Genomic DNA, 19,796 nt, shown 5'->3' on the forward strand with positions numbered 1-19,796 from the left:
TGCAGGTAACTCAAGTTTGTAGGCCCTATCTCCAACTTGCTTGAGTATCTTGAATGGCCCACAATAACGTGGAGATAATTTGGGTGTAGGCCCAGTCTTCAGACTTTCTGAATGCTCTGGCACACGCAAAAATACCTCTTTCCCTTCCGTGAAGGTAACTTGCGGACGTTTCTCATCAGCATACTTCTTATACCGATCCTGTGCTTGTCGAACATTTTGACGAGCAAGTCTCAACATTTCCATATGATCTTGGAGAAACTCCTTGACTTGTTGGAGCTTCTCAGTTGCTAACCCCACCGTCACTGGTGATTTAGGTTGAAAACCATACATAAGCATGAATGGACTAAAACCAGTTGTAACATGCTTAGCACTATTATATGCAAACTCAAGAATAGGAAGATAATCTTCCCAATCTGATTGCTTCTTGCTAACGTATGCTCATAGCATATCCTCTAGCACTTGGTTGCCTCGTTCAGTCTGACCATCTGTTTCAGGGTGATCAACCGTACTTAAATTAAGTTGTGTACCCAATCGTTTAAAAACAGACCTCCTAAAAAGACTGTTAAACTTGGGATCACGATCACTCACAATGTTACTTGGCAATCCATACAACCTGTAAAGATTGTCCACAAATAACTTAGCTAATGCTGGAGTCTTAATGGTTGACTTGGTTGGAATAAACCGACAAAGTTTAGTCAACTGGTCTACGACCACCCATACTGAGTCATGTCCTCGAATAGTGGTTGGTAAACCCACAATAAAATCCATGGAGATACTTTCCCATTTACCATTGGGAATCTCTAAAGGATGTAAGAGTCCTCCTGCTTTCAGGCGCTCTGCTTTATTAACTTGACATTTTTGGCAATGCAAGACATAGTCTTGAACATACCCATGCAAACCTGGCCAGTAAAACTGTCGTCTTACGAGTGCATAATTTTTCTTAATTCCTGGGTGCCCTACACTTGGACTATCGTGACATTCATAAAGAATTTGGTGCCGAATGTCCGCGTCCGTCGATACACACACTCTCGCCTTGTGGAGTAGGTACCCATTATCTATGGAAAAATTCTTCCATCTCTGTAGTTCATCACTCGAAAGAGGAGAACTGGGTGTGGAGGAAAGAAAACCACTACCAGCATTGGAGTGAGAAGGATCCCTCTTTCTAACATAGCTCCACACCTTGGAGTATGCAGTATCATGCTCGCACTTACCTTTGAGAGATTCCAAAAACTCACTCCGCAATTCCATGAAAAGGAGAGAGTTGATCTCTGGCATTCGGCTGAGAGCATCAACCACTACATTGTACCGCCCCTTGCGATATCGTAGCTTGGCATCATACTCCTGAAGAATCTCAGCCCACCAGGCCTTTTGACCCTTCAAATCACTCTGTTGTGTGAACCACTTGATGCTTTCATGTTCAAACACAATCTCAAACTATGCACCATACAAATAATGTCGCCATGTCTTTAAAGAAGACACTATTGCATAGAGCTCTCGTTCATAAGCAGAGCAATTCTGCTGTGTTGAATCAAGCTTTTTGCTTTCAAATGCAATTGGACTTCCCTCCTGCAGAAGGACAGCTCCAATCGCACGGTTACTAGCATCCGTTTCCAAAACGAATGGCTTTAAGGGATCCACAATAACCAAAACAAGACTTGTGGCTAATGTGTCCTTAAGTTTGTTAAAACCTTTCTGTTGTTCTAATCCCCACTGAAAGGTTTTGCCCTTGGCTTTGAGTTGATCTGTCATGGGAACAACAATATGGGCATAGTTTTTAACGAATCTACGATAAAAACCTGCAAAACCCAAAAAAATCTGGAGCTCTTCCAAATTTTTGGGAGAGGGCCACCTTCGAATGGCATCCACCTTGGATTGATCCATATGTAACCTTGCAGCCGAGATAACATGCCCCAAGTAGTGAATTTCCTCCTTGAGAAGCTCACATTTGGATTCCTTGGCATATAACTGATTTTGGCGTAACAAATGAAACACTTGTTTCAAATGTGCTAAGTGCTCTTCCTCAGAGGCACTATATACAAGAATGTCATCGAGGAAAACGATAACAAAATTTTCCGAGAATGGTCTCAAGACACTATCCATAAGTGTCATGAACGTAGCTGGAGCATTGGTTAACCCAAAGGGCATCACCAAAAACTCATAATGTCCAAACCTTGTTCGGAACGCTGTTTTAGGTATATCCGCAAGCCTGATGCATACTTGATGATACCCAAATCTTAAATCAATCTTTGAAAATATACGAGCGTGGGTGAGCTTATCAAACAGCTCATCCATTCGTGGCAATGGGTACTTGTTCTTAACAGTAACCGCATGCGCATACTACCGTCCTTTTTCTTCACCAAGAGAATGGGAGAGGCCCATGGTGAAGAACTTGGTTGAATAAACCCTCTACTGATATAGTCAGCAAGCTGACGTTCCACCTCAGCAACCTCAGAATGACTCATTCTGTAAGGCGGTTTACTCACTGGCTTACTGCCTGCAACCACGTCTATGCCATGTTGCACAAAACGTGTTGGCGGTAGCCCTGGTGGTAAATCATTAGGAAAAACATCTTAAAATTCCTTTAACAACTTTTGTAACTGATTTGAAACTTTTGCTTGTGTAGAATTAGAAATTGGTGGAATAGAGGAGAGAGAATCATGCAGCGTTGAGGAATGTTCAACGGACTCAAGATTGGAAAGAAAATGAGACAGTGAGTAACACAAGAAAACTTGATCTATTTCATTATCAGAAACGAGCTGCATCAGCTCAGCAGTACAAATCAGTGGTGATGATGGGATATCCTTTTCTCCTAACAACAACACATGTGCGCCATGGGAATCAAACATCAAACTGTTGTGCTCGTAGCTACGCTTCAGTGATGGACCTAGGCTATGCAACCACTCCCTACCAAGAACCACATTAGCCCTTTCCATGTTCATAACTTGAAATCATTCAAGGAGTGATGGATATTGGCGCATGGAACATGTGTCCCAATCGGTCCAATTCCGATCTGCCTCATTGGTAGGCAAGAACTCCTTGCTGAACATTGTTTCAAAGGCTGCCCAACTCCGTGGTATGATGTTCTTCTCCTTGAGAGACATCCACCATTTGTAGGCCTTGCCTTCCAGAGTTAGGCTCGTTTGCAGAGCTCTTACTGCATCCGGAGTGCGCCGTAAGGCGTGAATTCCATCCCATTTACTGAGAAAGATGGTCACTGCATCCTTATTGCGGTCCCGGTCTTCGCCTTTGAAAACTGGTGGTTTGAAATTTTTCAATAAATCATCTACCTCTTTGGCAGTGAGAGTATGCAGTGGTTCATTAATTGGGCCTTGCCCTTGTGTTCCAACGTGCTCATGCATGTGAGTGTCAGCCGGACCCTTGGTCTGCTGTTGCAGCAATTGAATTACTAAATTAGAAAGTTTAGTAACATTTTCATTTAAAGCCTTAAAATTTTCGTCCATGACTGTCATGCGTGTTTGAAGTGCACGAAATTCCTGAATATCGAGCAATTCATAAGTATCTTCTGCTGCCGTGGCGTCGCAGGTACTCTCCTTGAGAGTATTCGGTCGAGAGCCATCATTGGCAGGATCGGGAATACTTTGCTCAAAATCAAAATTCATGTTGATATCCGAATCCATGGCTACACAGTGCAGTGTAAGAAGTACTCAGAAAAAAAATACCTGATCTCCGTAGTACTTGTAAATTATAGCTACTCCTTGCCGTAGTAGTGAAGCGTCGTGCTAAATCCGCCTTCTTTTCCAAAAAAGAGTCCCGTAGGTGTAGCTTGCACTGTAGTCGTTAATTAGCAATAAAGAATTCGGTGGAATAGCACCAAATCGATTCCACACAAGAGCAGCTTGAAAATATGGAGCAAATTGTCAATGGATGATCCACTCGAAAGCACGGAGTAAGGATGAATTGCCAAGAATCTGGTTTGCGTCGTATGCAAGACACCAGTTAAGTTTTGCCCTTGGCGGATGAGGGTTTTAGCATTCAAGAAACTGAAATTTTGGAGCAGGTCGACCGACGCCTCTCCTCCCCCACCAGGGGTTGCTGCACATGCTCCAGCTTCGGCTTCTCCTCCACGACTTTTTTTTGCATGCAACTTTGCTATTCTTAGCCTAGCTCTGATACCAGTGTAAGATCCCAAGAACTTCCAGGTCCTGGTCCATCCGCCCAACCTCCCTTTAATAGGCTCCTAGCCACTTTCGGACCCCTTCCCACTGGCAGCCGGCCCTTGGCCGAGTCCATGACCCCTTGGTGGGCCCTTGGCCTGACATGGGTGCCGTTTTTTTTCACCCTTAGGTGATCTTGAGACAAGAAGAGTACTGGTCATGGTTATTATGGACAATGTTTTGATTGACAATACCCTGTCTTAAGTTTAAAGATGTCCATTTGCTAAAAGAATGTTTTCAATACTGTTTCCAAGGGCTGTTTTAATAAAATTCTGTTATGAAGGATAAAAAGAATCGTTATTTTTTAAGAGATAAGAACGTGATAGTAATTAAATAACAAATGAATCATGTGTGAGTGCAGGGTGGTAAGTGGGGATTGACTAAGGTTGTCAATCATGGACGGGTGGAGCTGATTAGTCAGGTAACTATCCATCCCTGCGCACTAAAACGTTTAGAAAACTTCTTCACTTGGAAGAGGAGTCCACCAGCGGGCTGTGCCCTCACATCTGTTAGGGGGAAAAAAGCATTGGTTGAGGATACCTTAGCCCAATTGTGGCAGTTATAGGGCCGAAATAGTTTTTTAGACTTTTAATACATTGTCCCGTTTCCGCTGCGAGACAGGACTAGGTATTCTTCTAAGGCTATAGACCCAAGCCATTGTCAATGGTAAAGGTCTATTCCTTGGATTGTTTAGAGACTTTGATTTTTATCAAACCTAGAGACCTGTCAAGGATCCCATCCCGATCTTTGGTATTGGCGGGTTGGGGATCTTACAACATACTATTAGTAGCAATTAGTGTGTGTAGAATGTATAGCGTAAGTGTGCATGATTGTTGATTTTGCATGTTTTTGCACCCCTAATTTATCTTGACCTAAGCCTCAAATCACTACATTGATTGTGTGAGGCGGAAGTACTCTCCAAGTCCTCTTTGATAAGCTTTCAATGTCCCCAATATAACACTCCTATCCCATTCAATTTATTTTCTAGTTATAGGTGTTGTGGATAATCTGTGTATGTTTGTGTGAATCATTGCATAATCCAAAGTCAATTTCCATTTATTAGACTTTGTATAACAAGAAAATCCACTTGTTGGCTTGGTCGAAGGCTAGACCCTATTATTTGGGGGTACACCTTGGTTGTGGCATTACTTTTGAGCGGCATGGAAGGGCCTCTATATCTGTATTATATACAATGGAGCTTAAAATTTTCAAGACCAAAGCTTTGCTAGCCAATCTGTGCTTCTAGGTATTATTAACTATGCTCTAATGTAACCTTATATCCCTCAAGGCTTGGCTTGAGCTTGAGGCTGATTTGTATATTTCTCGGTGACATTATAATACAATCACTCACAATTGTGAGTTTGGAAAAAAGGCTACACACAATTATTTGGGGGGGACTTTGGTTGTGGCATTGCTTTTGAGTGGCAAGGTGGGGCTTCTATATCTATACTGTATAGAATGGAGCTTAAATTTTTGAAGACCAAACCTTTGCTAGCCAATCTGTGCTTCTAGGTACAGCTAACTATGTGATGATGTAACCTTCTGTCCCTCAAGACTTGGCTTCAATTTTAGGCTAATTTGTATATTTCTTAGTGACATTATATTAAAATCACTCATAATTGTGAGTTTTGAAAAAAAAAATCAAGACCAAAGAGCCCATCCATGTGTCGAGCTCCCAAAAACCTCTTAAACTTTCAATCTTTTAAACTTTTTGAACTAAAAGAAAAGGAGTTGACGTCTACAGAGTGCATCCAAATACCTCAATGACCTTTGCCTTGGAAAGAAAAAATTGACTTCAATGCATTGTGCGGGTCAGCGTGTCACTAACTCTGTGTGTGTGTTCCGTTAACCAATATAACATAAACACCAAATAATTCTTTCAAACCACAAAAGACACTAGACACTATGTCAATAAAAAGGTGGTATAACTCCCATTCATAGTACATAACAGACTTTATACACAAGTCTAAGAGATTTAAGAGCCAAAAGAACGATAAATCTGCCATCTTCAAGCCAGTCAACTTTGAAAACCCTAACCTGCACCCATGGAAACCACACAACTTTTAGATAGCATTCGCACATTATGAAGGTGATGCATGGGTATCCCACATGTTATAGATGTCACCCAACTAAAATGCTTGCAAAGATAATAATACAAAATGTGAAGCTACTCAATTATTCAGAAATGGTATCATTTACAAGTCTAAACCCAATTGGAGCTCCTTTTACTTTGCAAGCTCTCATAAGATAAGGAAGGAGACTAGTTTTATGAGGCAATTTTTCCCCGAAATGTGCCACATATCCCTATTTTTTGACTTTACAGAGTTTAGCATTAATTCCACTATTTTTTCAAGGTCAGTGACAGTACTCGTACATGCAGTCAATCTACACTTTGGAGTCACCTGTTACAAAAAAAGATGTTAGTAAGCTCTACACATTCCTAGACACTGTTGCAACACATATACGGTAGTAGGTATAAGAGATCAATCCTAAAGCCAAGAAACATATAAGAGGAATATTTGCTAGTACCAAATATCATCCCCAACTAGGAGACTAGTCACAAGGGCCCATACCCTTGATGTAGTGACCAACTAGTTATAGTTCCATGGGCAGATGATTGCCATTATCTATCATAATCCATACCTTTATAAAACCATACCCTCAAACATATTCGGCCATAGTTAATAAAACCCAGTTCCCAACCAAATATTTAACCATGTACGCCCAAGTAGAGCAGTAACATATGGGATCACAAAGCTAAGCCATCTTTGACCTTAATTGAGCAAGAAGAAACAGCTCAAGGCCAATAGTTCAAAGTATATACGGGCAATTTGAGTAGCTACCAAAGGGATCACAGTCCTCAAACATCAAAGTCCTAATAGAGAAAGACTATTAAGCTCATAATCAACCACGAAGCACCAACCAAGAGCGGCCAAATTGAGCAATTTTTTCAAGAGACCACTATACATAGACAACATCAACTATATTAGAGCAAGCATAGTGAGTGCGATATCCAACCCTGAAACATATCAATAGCAGAAGACCAACTGCATCATATATTCAGAACACGCAAACTAATAGGTAACAATATTCGACCCTCCAGAGGGTCAACCACATCAAGTAGTTTCCTTCCCTAAGTGTTAATGACATCACTCATCATATTTTAACTTTAACAAAGGGCCAAGGTAACAACTTCCAGTATTGCAAGAGGATACCTTATTAAAAAACCAAGCCCATGATTGGGGCATAACTACGACAGACCGAAGTTACACACCAAACAAGCAGGTCCACATTACCATATGTGTTCCATCACCAAGTGTTATGAAGATCATCACTGCTATTATTAAGCTTTTATAAGGCACCAAACACCCAGCATAACATGCTGCAATTACCCCACTTATGTTAAAACCACCCAAGACAAGGATAGGACCAAATATGTGTATCCATAAAAAAACCTGCACTTATGAAAGGGAAACACAACCAAGGCCACGGATACAGCTTTGTATCTTAATGTGCTAACAATCAATTAAAAGCTTTCTTTATAGGAGCATAAACCGACCAAGCCATTTACATAAAAGGCTCAGCATAAGTGACATTACAAACTAAGTATGAAGAATAGCACCATAACTTCAAGTTAATCAAACCTTACCATTCGCACAACATTGAATATTGAAAAGATTTAGCATAAGTTCCCATACAAATCCTCTATGTGCATGAGAAAACCAATCAAAGATTAACACCGTCATACTACTAGATAGGAGTCCATTTTAATGCCAACATTCACCTGAGATTGAGTCGGAGCGTCCAGCTCCACAATGGCCTACTTCTCCTTGCCCTTTTCCATAGATCCAATACTTGGCAGTACCATTTAGTAGGGCAGGTCATATATAGTCCTAAAGACTAATACATCAAATACAGATGCATACATTACCAATGCTAAGTGAGCTAGAAAATCTCATCTTTTATAGGGTTTAGGAGCAGGTAGCATCCTCTTCATGGTTGTAAAGCGGGTCCGACCTCATTAGGTGACTGGAGCAGCAACGCACCACCAGGTACAGAGGGACAAGGGGGGAGAGAGAGAAAGAGGGGGGCTTTGGAGCAAGTGGTAGCCAACTGCCGGTGCAGTACAACAGACCCATTCACTAGAAGTAGAGTTAACCCACACCACATGTACATAGAAGGGGGAGAGTGCGAGAGAGAAAAGGGGAATGAGATATTAGCAAAGACCTTCCAAGAGGGAGCAACCCTGGTTAAAGTAGAAAAAGACAGGTAATGCAGAATCATGAAACCTGCCACACTCACCTAACCCCTATTAACTACAAGGTTAGGTACCTGATAAGGTCCCACCTTAGTAAATTCAAGCCTTTATTTCCTAATGTTCAAATCTTATCCTAGTAGGGCAAAAGGTCCACCCAATTTTTACACAAGTAAATACCATACGGCTTTAAAAAAAAATAACCGAGCTGATAGTACACACATGGCACCCCCGGCTAATAGTCCTAGCAAAATAAATATTATGGAAATTTCAATCAAGCTAGAACTAGCCAATAAGTGTGTGTGTGTGTGTATGTGTGTGTGCGGAAGAGTAAATAACTTAATAAAGAATGCTTAAACATGTATGAAGAGCAACTTTTAATTGCCTGTTGTTTTTTTTCATATAACAAACTCAACAGCAATTATCTTACGGTGATCATATTCCCAAAAAAATCTAGTGGAAAGATTACCACGGGAGTAAGAGTCAATATTCAGTTCAATGGACAGATAGTTAGTGCATTTGGTGAATACCATTGACAATTTCTTATTCTAGAAAGGTAGGTTCAATCGCTAAACAAGGAGGATAATATCCAACACCTGCTAGGCAAAGTTGGGATTTTTGATACTTAATATGTCATCCATGAATCTAAAAGTGTGATTACACTTTATAAGCTCTAATAGCCCATCTGCATGGGAAGTATGTCTAATCATCCATTTATATCAAAATATAGGAAATAAAGGTTACACATAGTAGTAGAGCAATACAATCCCATAGGAATGCCACAAGTTTGTCCAAAACAGCAGTTACCAAGTACAACATAGCAATGGTTCAGAACCCATTGAATGATAATTTGAAACTGCATACTATTCATGTGAAGAGGAGAGGCCTTGCTTACTTTTTTTACCCACCTAGATGTCTTAACAAAGAACATGCCAAAAAATCCGTCTTTGGCTTTATTGGAAAAGGCCAAATCTATGAGAAATTTCAATATATTGATGAGACCAATTTCACCTACTAGAGGAATATTTTTATAGCATTGAATAATATCCGTTGTATATAATAATGGCAGATGGGAGTTTTGTGATTACATCAATTGTGTTACCAATTTCCCAAAAAGGTTGGATGTCCACCTTTGAGAAACATCTTTTCTTTTAGTAGCACATATGTTTTTGAGCTCATCATAAATCAAATTGAGTCCATCAGTGACATATTTTGTAATATCATAGAAAAGGCAATTGGAAGCATCTGAGATGTAACGAAATTTATTTTTATGAATTTTAAAAGTTGGAAATAGGATGGTAAGTTTGGTATTATCCACTTGAAACCCTATTTTAGTCATACTTTTGCATGTCCTCTGGATAATAATATCCAGGTCTTCTTCAATGTAGCAGAATTCGCCACTTTTGAGGCGGTTCTTATCTACTTCAAAGGAAAGACTTTTGTAGATAAAAAATGCCGTGTTAAAAGGTTTATCTAACCCAACAATGAGCCATTTTGTTTTAAGCTTGTGAAAGGCTAGAGAGATATCACTTGAAATCTATGTAGACTTGGTATGTAACCACTCATGTGGGAGCTGTGAAACTATTCTGGTAAAGACATCATGCTTCTTGCTTTCCCCCTCCCTCCATAAGACTCAGCAGAAGACGAAGCTGGAGTCAAAAAAGATGTGTGCAAAGAATTGGAGGATATAAGAGAATTGGGTCTTTTAAGAGTAGGGGAATCTTTAGCATCCATATTAGGTTTTTGCAAGCCAAGAAGGTTTTTAATACCAAGATAGTTACCATACGTAGTCAAAAGAAGGCCGGTTTTTCTGCCGCCAATTCTTTGAGAAGAGAGAGCATAAGGGTGCAAAACTGAATAAAAGCCATCTGAGCTAGCTCAAGCTCCTTAGCCTGGCCTCCAAACCAAGAGCAAAAAAGGGAGAGGTAGTGATCAAAAGGAGTGTCAAGAAACATGAGATCCAAGTTATTGAGGGCATACGATCTAGAATGATCAAACCAAATAATGCTTGATTCGCAAGAAGCCTTAGGGTCAAGAAACCTACAAGCACATTTTATATAAGGGATGTAAATGTTCTAGATAGACTCAGTGTAGTACTCAGAGTTACTTTTAGAGAACTCCATCAAGCCCTTGGTACATACATACAACCCAGTGTTTGAGCCACATGATTTCTTTGTATCAAGAAACCGCATAGTGAAAGGAGCTTTAATAAGGTCACCTTTATCAAGAGATTGGACACCTCTTAGTACTTTGAATCGTGATTCTTATATTGAAGAATCTATAAGATTAGCTAGAAAGACCAAGGTCTCAATAGAGATAGGAGCTAAAAATCCTTTGTTGGAAAGGCCCCAAAGGTGATGGTCCACACCAAGGGATTTGATTTCAACTTGTTTGGAAGGTAAGAAAGGAAACGCCTGAGAAACTTTCGGTACCATTTCCATAAGTGAGGTTCGCTAAGAGAGCACATCTCTTTTTGAAAGGCTTTGATAACATCTAGGGCCGGGGGGTCTCTGCAGAATAGAATGTTGGATATAGTTTGTACTAATATTGAAGGAGCTGAAACAAACCCAGGGGTAAGACCACATAATTTGTGCAAGTAGTTGGTCAGTTCGGTACATTTGGAGGAGAATTTGGCTAACTCTTCTTTGTGAGCAAGAGTCAGAGAGGGGATGTTCTCTATGAATTTGGAAAAAATTGATATCCCATTTGTAGATTTGTTAACAAGTTGGGCAAGGGTATGAACACACTTATCAAATGACATAGTTTGAACCAAGGAGTTGGCTAGATCAGCAGAAGCTCTTGCTATTAAATAAGATGCCAAAGGGTCATGAATGCATCTAAGAACTTGAAGCAAGGCTTTAGAAAGAGTCTTAGTAGGAAGCTCTAATCCTTGAGATAGTGCTAAGCTCTACATTGTCAAACAAGGTATTAATAAGAGAAATTTAAGAATAATTGTATGAACTGGTAGCCTCTTCAACCTTCAACCAAGCAAGAGAACCCATAAGGGCCGTGTGAAGAGAGCCCCATCCCATAGAAGTCAAACATAGTAAATTTTATCTAGGGCAGACACCGAGGAATAAAATATATTAACTAGGTCTTTGAATAGTATCACAACTACTCTTGGTGTTAGGTGTGTGTGTTCCAGTAACCAATATAACATAAACACCAAAGACTTCTTTCAAATTACAAAAGACACTAGACACTATGTCAATAAAAAGGTGGTATAACTCCCATTCACAGTACAAAACAGACTTTATACACAAGTCTAAGAGATTTAAGAGCCAGAAGAATGATAAGGTTTCCATCTTCAAGCCAGGGAACTTTGAAAACCATAGTTGAGAAGGTAACCCTCACCTGCACCCATGGAAACCACACAACTTTTAGTTAGCATTTTCACAGTCGTATGCAGGTGATGCATGGGTATCCCACATATTATAGATGTCACCCAACTAAAATGATTTCAAGATAAGAATCCAAAATGTGAAGCTACTCAATTATTCAGAGATGGTATCATTTACAAGGCTAAATCCCATTGGAGCTCCTTTTACGTTGCAAGATCTCATAAGATAAGGATGGAGACGAGTTTTTTGAGGCAATTCAGCCCTGAAGTGTGCCACATATCCCTATTTTTTGACTTTACAGAGTTTGGCATTAATTGCCACTATTTTTTCAAGGTTAGTGATAGTACTCATACGTGCAGTCAATCTATACTTTGGAGTCACCTGTTACAAAAAAAGATGTTAGTAAGCTCTAGCTCTACACATTCCTAGACACTTTTTCAACACATATAGAGTAGTAGGTATAAGAGATACAATCCTAAAGCCAAGAAACATATAAGAGGAATATTCGGTGGTACCAAATATAATCCCCAACTAGGAGACTAGTCACCATGGCCCATACCCTTGATGTAGTGACCAACTACTTATAGTTCCCTGGGCAGCAGATTGCCATTATCTACCTTTATACAACCATACCCTCAAACATATTCGGCCATAGTGAATAAACCCAGTCCCCAACCAAATATTTAACCATGTACGCTCAAGTAGAGCAGTAATACACGGGATTACAAACCTAAGCCATCTTTGACCTTAATTGAACAAGAAGAGAGAGATCAAGGCCAGTAGTTCAAAGTATATACAACCAATTTTAGTAGCGATCAAAGGGAGAAAAGTACTCTGACATCAAAGTCCTAATAGAGCAAGACTAGTAAGCTCATAATCAACCACAAAGCACCTACCTAGAGCGGCCAAATTGAGTAGTTGTTTTAAGAGACCACTATACACAGATGGTATCAACTATATTAGAGCAAGCATAGTGAGTGTGGCATCCAACCCAGAAACATATCAATAGCAAAAGACCAGTTGGGTCATTTATTCAAAACACGCAAACTAACAGGTAATGGTATTCAACCCTCCAGAGGGTCAACCACATCAAGTAGTTTCCTTCCCAAAGTGTTAATGACATCACTCACCATATTTTAACTTAAACAAAGGCCCAAAGTAACAATTTCCAATATTGCAAGAGGATACCTTATTAAAAAACAAGCCCATGATTGGGGCATAACTTTGACAGACCGAAGTTACACACAAACAAGTAGGTCCACATTACCATATGTGTTCCATCACCAAGTGTTATGAAGATCATCACTCCTATTATTAAGATTTTATAAGGCGCCAAACACCCAACATAACAGGTTACAATCCCCCCACTTATGTTAAAACCACCCAAGCCAAGGATAGGACCAAATATGTGTATCCACAAAAAACCCTACACTTATGAAAGGGAAACACAACCAAGGCTGCAGATACAACTTTGTCTCTTAATGTTTCAACAATCAATTGAAATCTTTCTTACAGGAGCATAAACCGATCAAGCCATTTACATGAAAGGATCAACATAAGTGACATTACAAACTAAGTATGAGGAATAGCACCATAAATTAAAGTTAATCTATTGTTTGAACAACAGTGAATACTGAAAATATTTAGCATAAGTTTTCATACAAGTCCTTTATGTGCAATGAGAAAACCAATCAAAGACTAACACCATCATACTACTAGACATGATTCCATTTTAATGCTAACATTCACCTGAAATTGAGTCGCAACGGCCAGCTCCACAATAGCCTACTTCTCCTTGCCCTTTTCCATAGATTGAATACTTAGCAGTACCACTTAGTAGGGCAGGTCATATATAGTCCTAATATGCAGACTAATACACTAAGTACACATGCATACATCACCAATGCTAAGTGATCTAGAAAAGCTTACCTTTTATAGGGTTTAGGAGCAGGTAGCATTCTCTTCATGGTTGTAAAGCGGGCCGGACCTCATTAGGTGACTAGAGCAGCAGCGCACCGCCAGGTACAGAGGAACAAGGGGGAGTGAGAGAAAGAGGGGGGATTTGGAGCAACTGGTAGCCAACCGTCGATGCAATACAGCAGGCCCATTCACTAGAAGTAGAGTTAATCCGTGCCGCCTGTATATAGAAGGTGGAGAGCATGAGAGAGAAAAGGGGAATGAGATATTAGCACAAACCTTCCAGGGGGGAGCTATTGTGATTAAAGCAGAAAAAGACAGGTAATGCAGAGTCATGAAACCCGCATGACCTCTATTAACTACAAGGTTAGGTATCGATTAGGTCCCACCTTAGTAAATTCAAGCCTTTATTTCCTAATGTTCAAATATTATCCTAGCAGGGCAAAAGGTCCACCCAATTTTTACACAATGTATAGATACCATAAGGTTTCAAAAAAAAAAAAAAAACCCGAGCCGATAGTACACCCAGGGCACCCCCGGCTAATAGTCCGAGCAAAATAAATATTAAGGAAATCTCAATCAAGCTAGAACTAGCCATTGATAGCCATTTTTCGGCTCTTCGTAATTGCCACAGTAAGCTACCTCACCCTACCAAATTCACCCAAACACTATGGCTATCCCTACCATTTCACTGTACATAGGCGTGTGTGAGTTACGAGACTTTTTCCATATCTCCTTAAAAACCCTCAGCTAGCAAGTCACTGGGCTAGTTGAGCCAAAAAAATAAAAAAAATAAAAAATATTATGGCCCATTTGTGTGTAAATATTGCATTATATATATGGCCTAAATATAAGGATTTTTATAATTATTCTTGTATTTTATTTAAATATTTATACTTAGGTGTGTGTTTTATTAAACCTATGTACACCTTCTTTCATCCTCTTATACCATAAGTATTTTGCCAATGTGTACATACTCTAACCTTATATTTTTTCTTTTATACAAATCACCCCCACATTTTCACCCTCACCCTCGTGAAAACAAAAAATTGATTTCTACTCATTGGTCACGTTTATTATATTATTTACTTGCATACCTTTTCCTCTTTCACCAAAATAATACAAAAAGGGATCATATCACATGATTCCAATATCTTTCCATATCCATAATTCCTTCATATTTTTATTATTATTTTTACTCATTATTCTAACACCATGTGCTCATTGAGCTAAAGTCCATGAATAGTCCATACACTAGTCCCACCATGTATATATTTCTTTATTCACCAATAATCCTCCTCCATGCATGTGTCAAGGGCAACTTGGATGCTTTGTATTATGATATGACAAAGGAGGGGCTCACTCGTGGATGCATTGTACAAATTCAACAAAGGAGGGGGCCACTGACGACTTTTTGTGAAGAAAAAACAGGTCTTTTGGTGGGATTTTTAATATCTATCTCCACTCCGAATTTGGAGCAATCGTCAAAAGAGAAAATGTAGCCCACACTCTGAATAATTACCTCAAATGTTTTCATGATTTTTGGAGCTACCAGTGGTGAACTATGATTTTTTGAGTGAACCCCAGTCTGCCCACTTTTCTCACAATTAGCCCATAGTCTTCTCTCACCTCTTTCCACACTTCTACACACACACACACACACACACACACACACACACACACACACACACACACACACACACATTCTCTCAATCCCTCACTCAAACCTGCACCTTCAATGGTTTCTCTCACCTTCTTCACCATTAACCTCCCCTCTTACTTCCGTAGCTCTCATATGAGCTCTCCATGTACATACACCATCTCTATGCCTCTCTCTATTATCTCCAAAGTACAATTCCATCTTACTCCTTATATATATACATACATTCAGCATGTGTACCATGCTTAACCTCTGCAAATCAAGAGATCTCATCAACGGAATTACCATTTTCATCACGATAATCAACCTTGGCGGCGGTGGCATAAAGAAGGGAAGACGAAGAAGAAGATTGATAGTCATTTTGAGAACCTACACAAGTAAGTCCAAAACTTCTTCAAGCTTCACCATCACAAGGATTTTCTCACTTCATTCAACCATCCACCTCATTCTACCCATTGTAAATGTAACATTAACTTTCTAGTGATTACTAACACTAACCACTAACATACTAACACAAAATAGCATTGACCTAAGCATAAAAGACACCTCACCTCAAGACATGTACAAAGTAACTTCTCTCTCTCTCTCTCTCTCTCTCTCTCTCTCTCTCTCTCTTTACTTAAAACTTTACTTTCACCTTATCTACCATCAATCATGCTCTCTTTTGAGCCCACATCCATGACTCAAGCAGACAAAGAAGGCCCGCAATGTTTTGATATTCAAAAAAATCATAATCCTGATTTGTGAGCTTGTAAATTAGAATTTCTAATAATCTTAATGAGGGGTCTCCAACCTGTAAATAGTCCCCTCTCCTTCTTGTAAAACAACCTCCAATATCTCACATAGCACCCCAACACTCTATGCGTGAGGAGAGACTTAGGTGTAGCAACCACTTGTGAGCTTCACTCTTGGTGTGAGAGAAGCCTTCAAGCTACACATTGCAAGTGAGAGAGCGTGAGTTCCACAAATCTCAAAACCACTATTTTATATGCTCCTTCATCATCAATAAATTGAGTTTTGGTGCTTGAAAGGCGTGATTCGACGTTCAAATCTTCGTCGTTCCATTTGTGCAATACGGTTTGGTGAATTCAAGGTGACTTGTGTATTTTGGGTTTTTATCGGTTGATCTTGATTTTAGAAAGTGTTTTAGTGTGTTTTTCATTGCCAGTTTTTTGTCCATTGTAAGAGGGTATTGTGGTGAGAGGTCTCCCACACCCTAAGACAGTGTGTGTGTGTGTTGGCAATGTTTAGCAATCACTAAGCATTGAGTGAGTTTTTGTACAAGCTCTACGATAGCAACATAACGAACCATCTCCATTTGCAAGTCACAAATAAGGTATTACGCAAGATCCATTCCTCTCTCTCTTCCCTTTGCTCTAGCTCTCTCTAGTCCATTTTGTGTGTGTCTTGGTGTGAGGTTGTTTGTGTGTGTTTTTTTTGTGGTGTATCTTCTAGGTTGTGCCAAAATCTCTCTTGCATCTTAGTTCGCATACCATAACTAGGTGGTGCCCTTTCACTTGTTTGGCTGTGGGTTTGTTGTTGTTATTTCTGTGCTTGTGGTTGCCCCAGCCCCAATTGAGTAGCACGGGAGCCTTGAAGGGTGTTTAGAGGTCGCCTCTCTTGTTGCCCGCCCCGGACCGCCTCAATTTTGGTGCCCCCACGGAGGAATGATTTTGTGCTTATTGTTGTTGTATTGCATGAATGCTTGAACTAATCTTTGATTGTTGTATTGTAGTTAGTTGATGTTATAAGAGAAAATAATTGTTTGGAACTAATCTTTGTGTGGTTCTAGCATTGAGAGACTATGACACGCTATACCTTCGATAATATCCCAATCTTCTTCGGAAATCTAGAAGAAGATGTTGATGATTTTCTTGCTGATTTTAGAATGGTTTGCCATATCCTTGGTAAAAGGGATGACATTGAAAAAGGAGATTTTCTGTTGCTATGCCTTAGAGGCAATGCTGAGAAATGGTTTTGGAGTATGTCTTCTCAGATTGAAGATGGGTATACCCAAATTTCCAAAGCTTTGAAGACCAGATTCTCTAAAATTCCAACAACAGAGACAGCATGGGCTTGATTAGGGAGACTTCAACAACATGGTGAAGACTACTATGCTTATGAGGATTTTTTGTCTCGTCCATGGGGAGGATGTGGGTTTAGTTCTACGTTTCCAGATTATGTAAAAATGGATCAATTTATTTCGGGTTTGTCTCCTTTCCTAAAGACTAAGGTTACTTGTAGTGGACCCTCTACCTTTGAAGAAGCGGTCACTATTGCCCGAAGGAAGTTTCACAAGTACTTCTACATCAAAAATGGTTTCTATCATGCTGGAAGAACCAACCATCATGAAAGTGTTTCTATCAAGGAGTCATCTCCTTTGCCATACTTGTCTCCTTCTACTCCGACAAATGTTGAAGAAGTTACTTACATGTCAACTGATTATTCAAGTGCTAAAGTGTGTGGCCAAGATTCAAATGTGGAATCTCTTTCTTCTACCTTTATCACAAGCATGCAAAAATCGACACAAGATATCTCAAATGGCATTGATGATTCAATAATGGATACATCCAACCTTTTGGCAGAGGATCAATTTCTAGTCCGAGCAGACGAAGATTTTGTGCAACATGACTCTATGGAGAATGAAGACCTTGAAGGTAACCTTGATTTATCTGAGAGTGTATCTTGTCTAAAAGAAGAGAGTGAAGAAGAAGATGAAATCATAGGTGGAGAGATCATAGACCACATTGATCATAAAGAGATGATTGTGTACATGGAATGCCAACTCCAAAACAAAGTAGAAGAGTGTGAGTTGAATCCATGTGAGGATAATCTTGAAGAAGTGTTTAAGGATGTTGAAAAGCATTGGTATGACCCATGTATGTTAAGCATGGAGGAACCTATCATGCAATAAGCCAAATGTTTCACAAAATCAAACAGTAATCCATCAACCTTTGAAGTGGTACGATGTGAGGAGTTACAACCTTTCCAAAGGGGGGGCTTAGAAGGGGATGAAGAACATGGGAGAGTAGTAAAAAATAAAATCATAAAAGGGAATTGTCAGAAGGGTATCATTCTCTCCAATGGTGTTTTAGTGGGTGGCTCTTCATTCATGGGACAATCTCTTAGAAAGGAAATCCAAGCTTTTGAAGCCCCAATCATCTTCACATTGGGTTTCACCTCTTCAAATTCAACTTCTCTTCTCTTCACATATACCTTTCATCGGGGACACCATACCTTCTTAAGCGGAAGAAGACATGAATACTTGGTGATAAACGGATGTTTCCAAATCTTCTTCATTTGGTTCTTTGGTGTATGGAGGTCGCACATTGTGATGCTTCTGGTCTTCATCATAGATGAAAAACTTGTTGATTGCTACATGTGGATATTTCATCAATCAGTACCAAAATCTATTCTCTTCCAATGTGTTGGAAGCAATAGAAACCTTCGTCTATTATCTACTTATGTGGTAAACTATTTGCAATATCTTCCAATAGCAGCTGGAAGCATGGATCAAGCTTTCCTAAATCATGAAGGTCATAGAATTTTTTACTTGTTGATGAGCCTACCCAGGTTGAATGAATTTTATGAGCTACAATTCAAGAATTTTCTCATACAAGCTCTTGAAGATCGTAGCAGATACATCAACTTTACACAGGAGGAAGAGCAACCAATCTTTTATATCACATTCATAGTGATAGATGCAATGATCGACAACAGTAAAATCTACAAGTTTCTTCAACCGGAATCAGTAAGTGATTCCATACCATACATCTCGCTTTGGGAAAGATATTTCAAGATCTTTGATCCTGGGGGGTGCTTATGGAAACTTTCTCAATGGAGGAGGTTTACTCAGTCACTTCACTACATCCGGCTATTGGCTCTGAGAACCTTTCATATCACACAAGGTTTCTTAATCATACAAAGATGAGAGCAGACAAAGACAGACGTTACACAATCTACATGTTGTATGATCGGATAAATCCATTATCTAAGGGGGGGCTAATGATAGCCATTTTTCGGCTCTTCGTAATTGCCACAGTAAGCTACCTCACGCTACCAAATTCACCCAAACACTATGGCTATCCCTACCATTTCACTGTACATAGGCGTGTGTGAGTTACGAGACTTTTTCCATATCTCCTTAAAAACCCTCAGCTAGCAAGTCACTGGGCTAGTTGAGCCAAAAAAATAAAAAAAATAAAAAATATTATGGCCCATTTGTGTGTAAATATTGCATTATATATATGGCCTAAATATAAGGATTTTTATAATTATTCTTGTATTTTATTTAAATATTTATACTTAGGTGTGTGTTTTATTAAACCTATGTACACCTTCTTTCATCCTCTTATACCATAAGTATTTTGCCAATGTGTACATACTCTAACCTTATATTTTTTCTTTTATACAAATCACCCCCACATTTTCACCCTCACCCTCGTGAA

The sequence above is a fragment of the Adiantum capillus-veneris genome, chromosome 17, assembly GCF_014529385.1.
Source record: "Adiantum capillus-veneris isolate H3 chromosome 17, ASM1452938v2, whole genome shotgun sequence".
In the NCBI taxonomy this organism is placed as follows: domain Eukaryota; kingdom Viridiplantae; phylum Streptophyta; class Polypodiopsida; order Polypodiales; family Pteridaceae; genus Adiantum; species Adiantum capillus-veneris.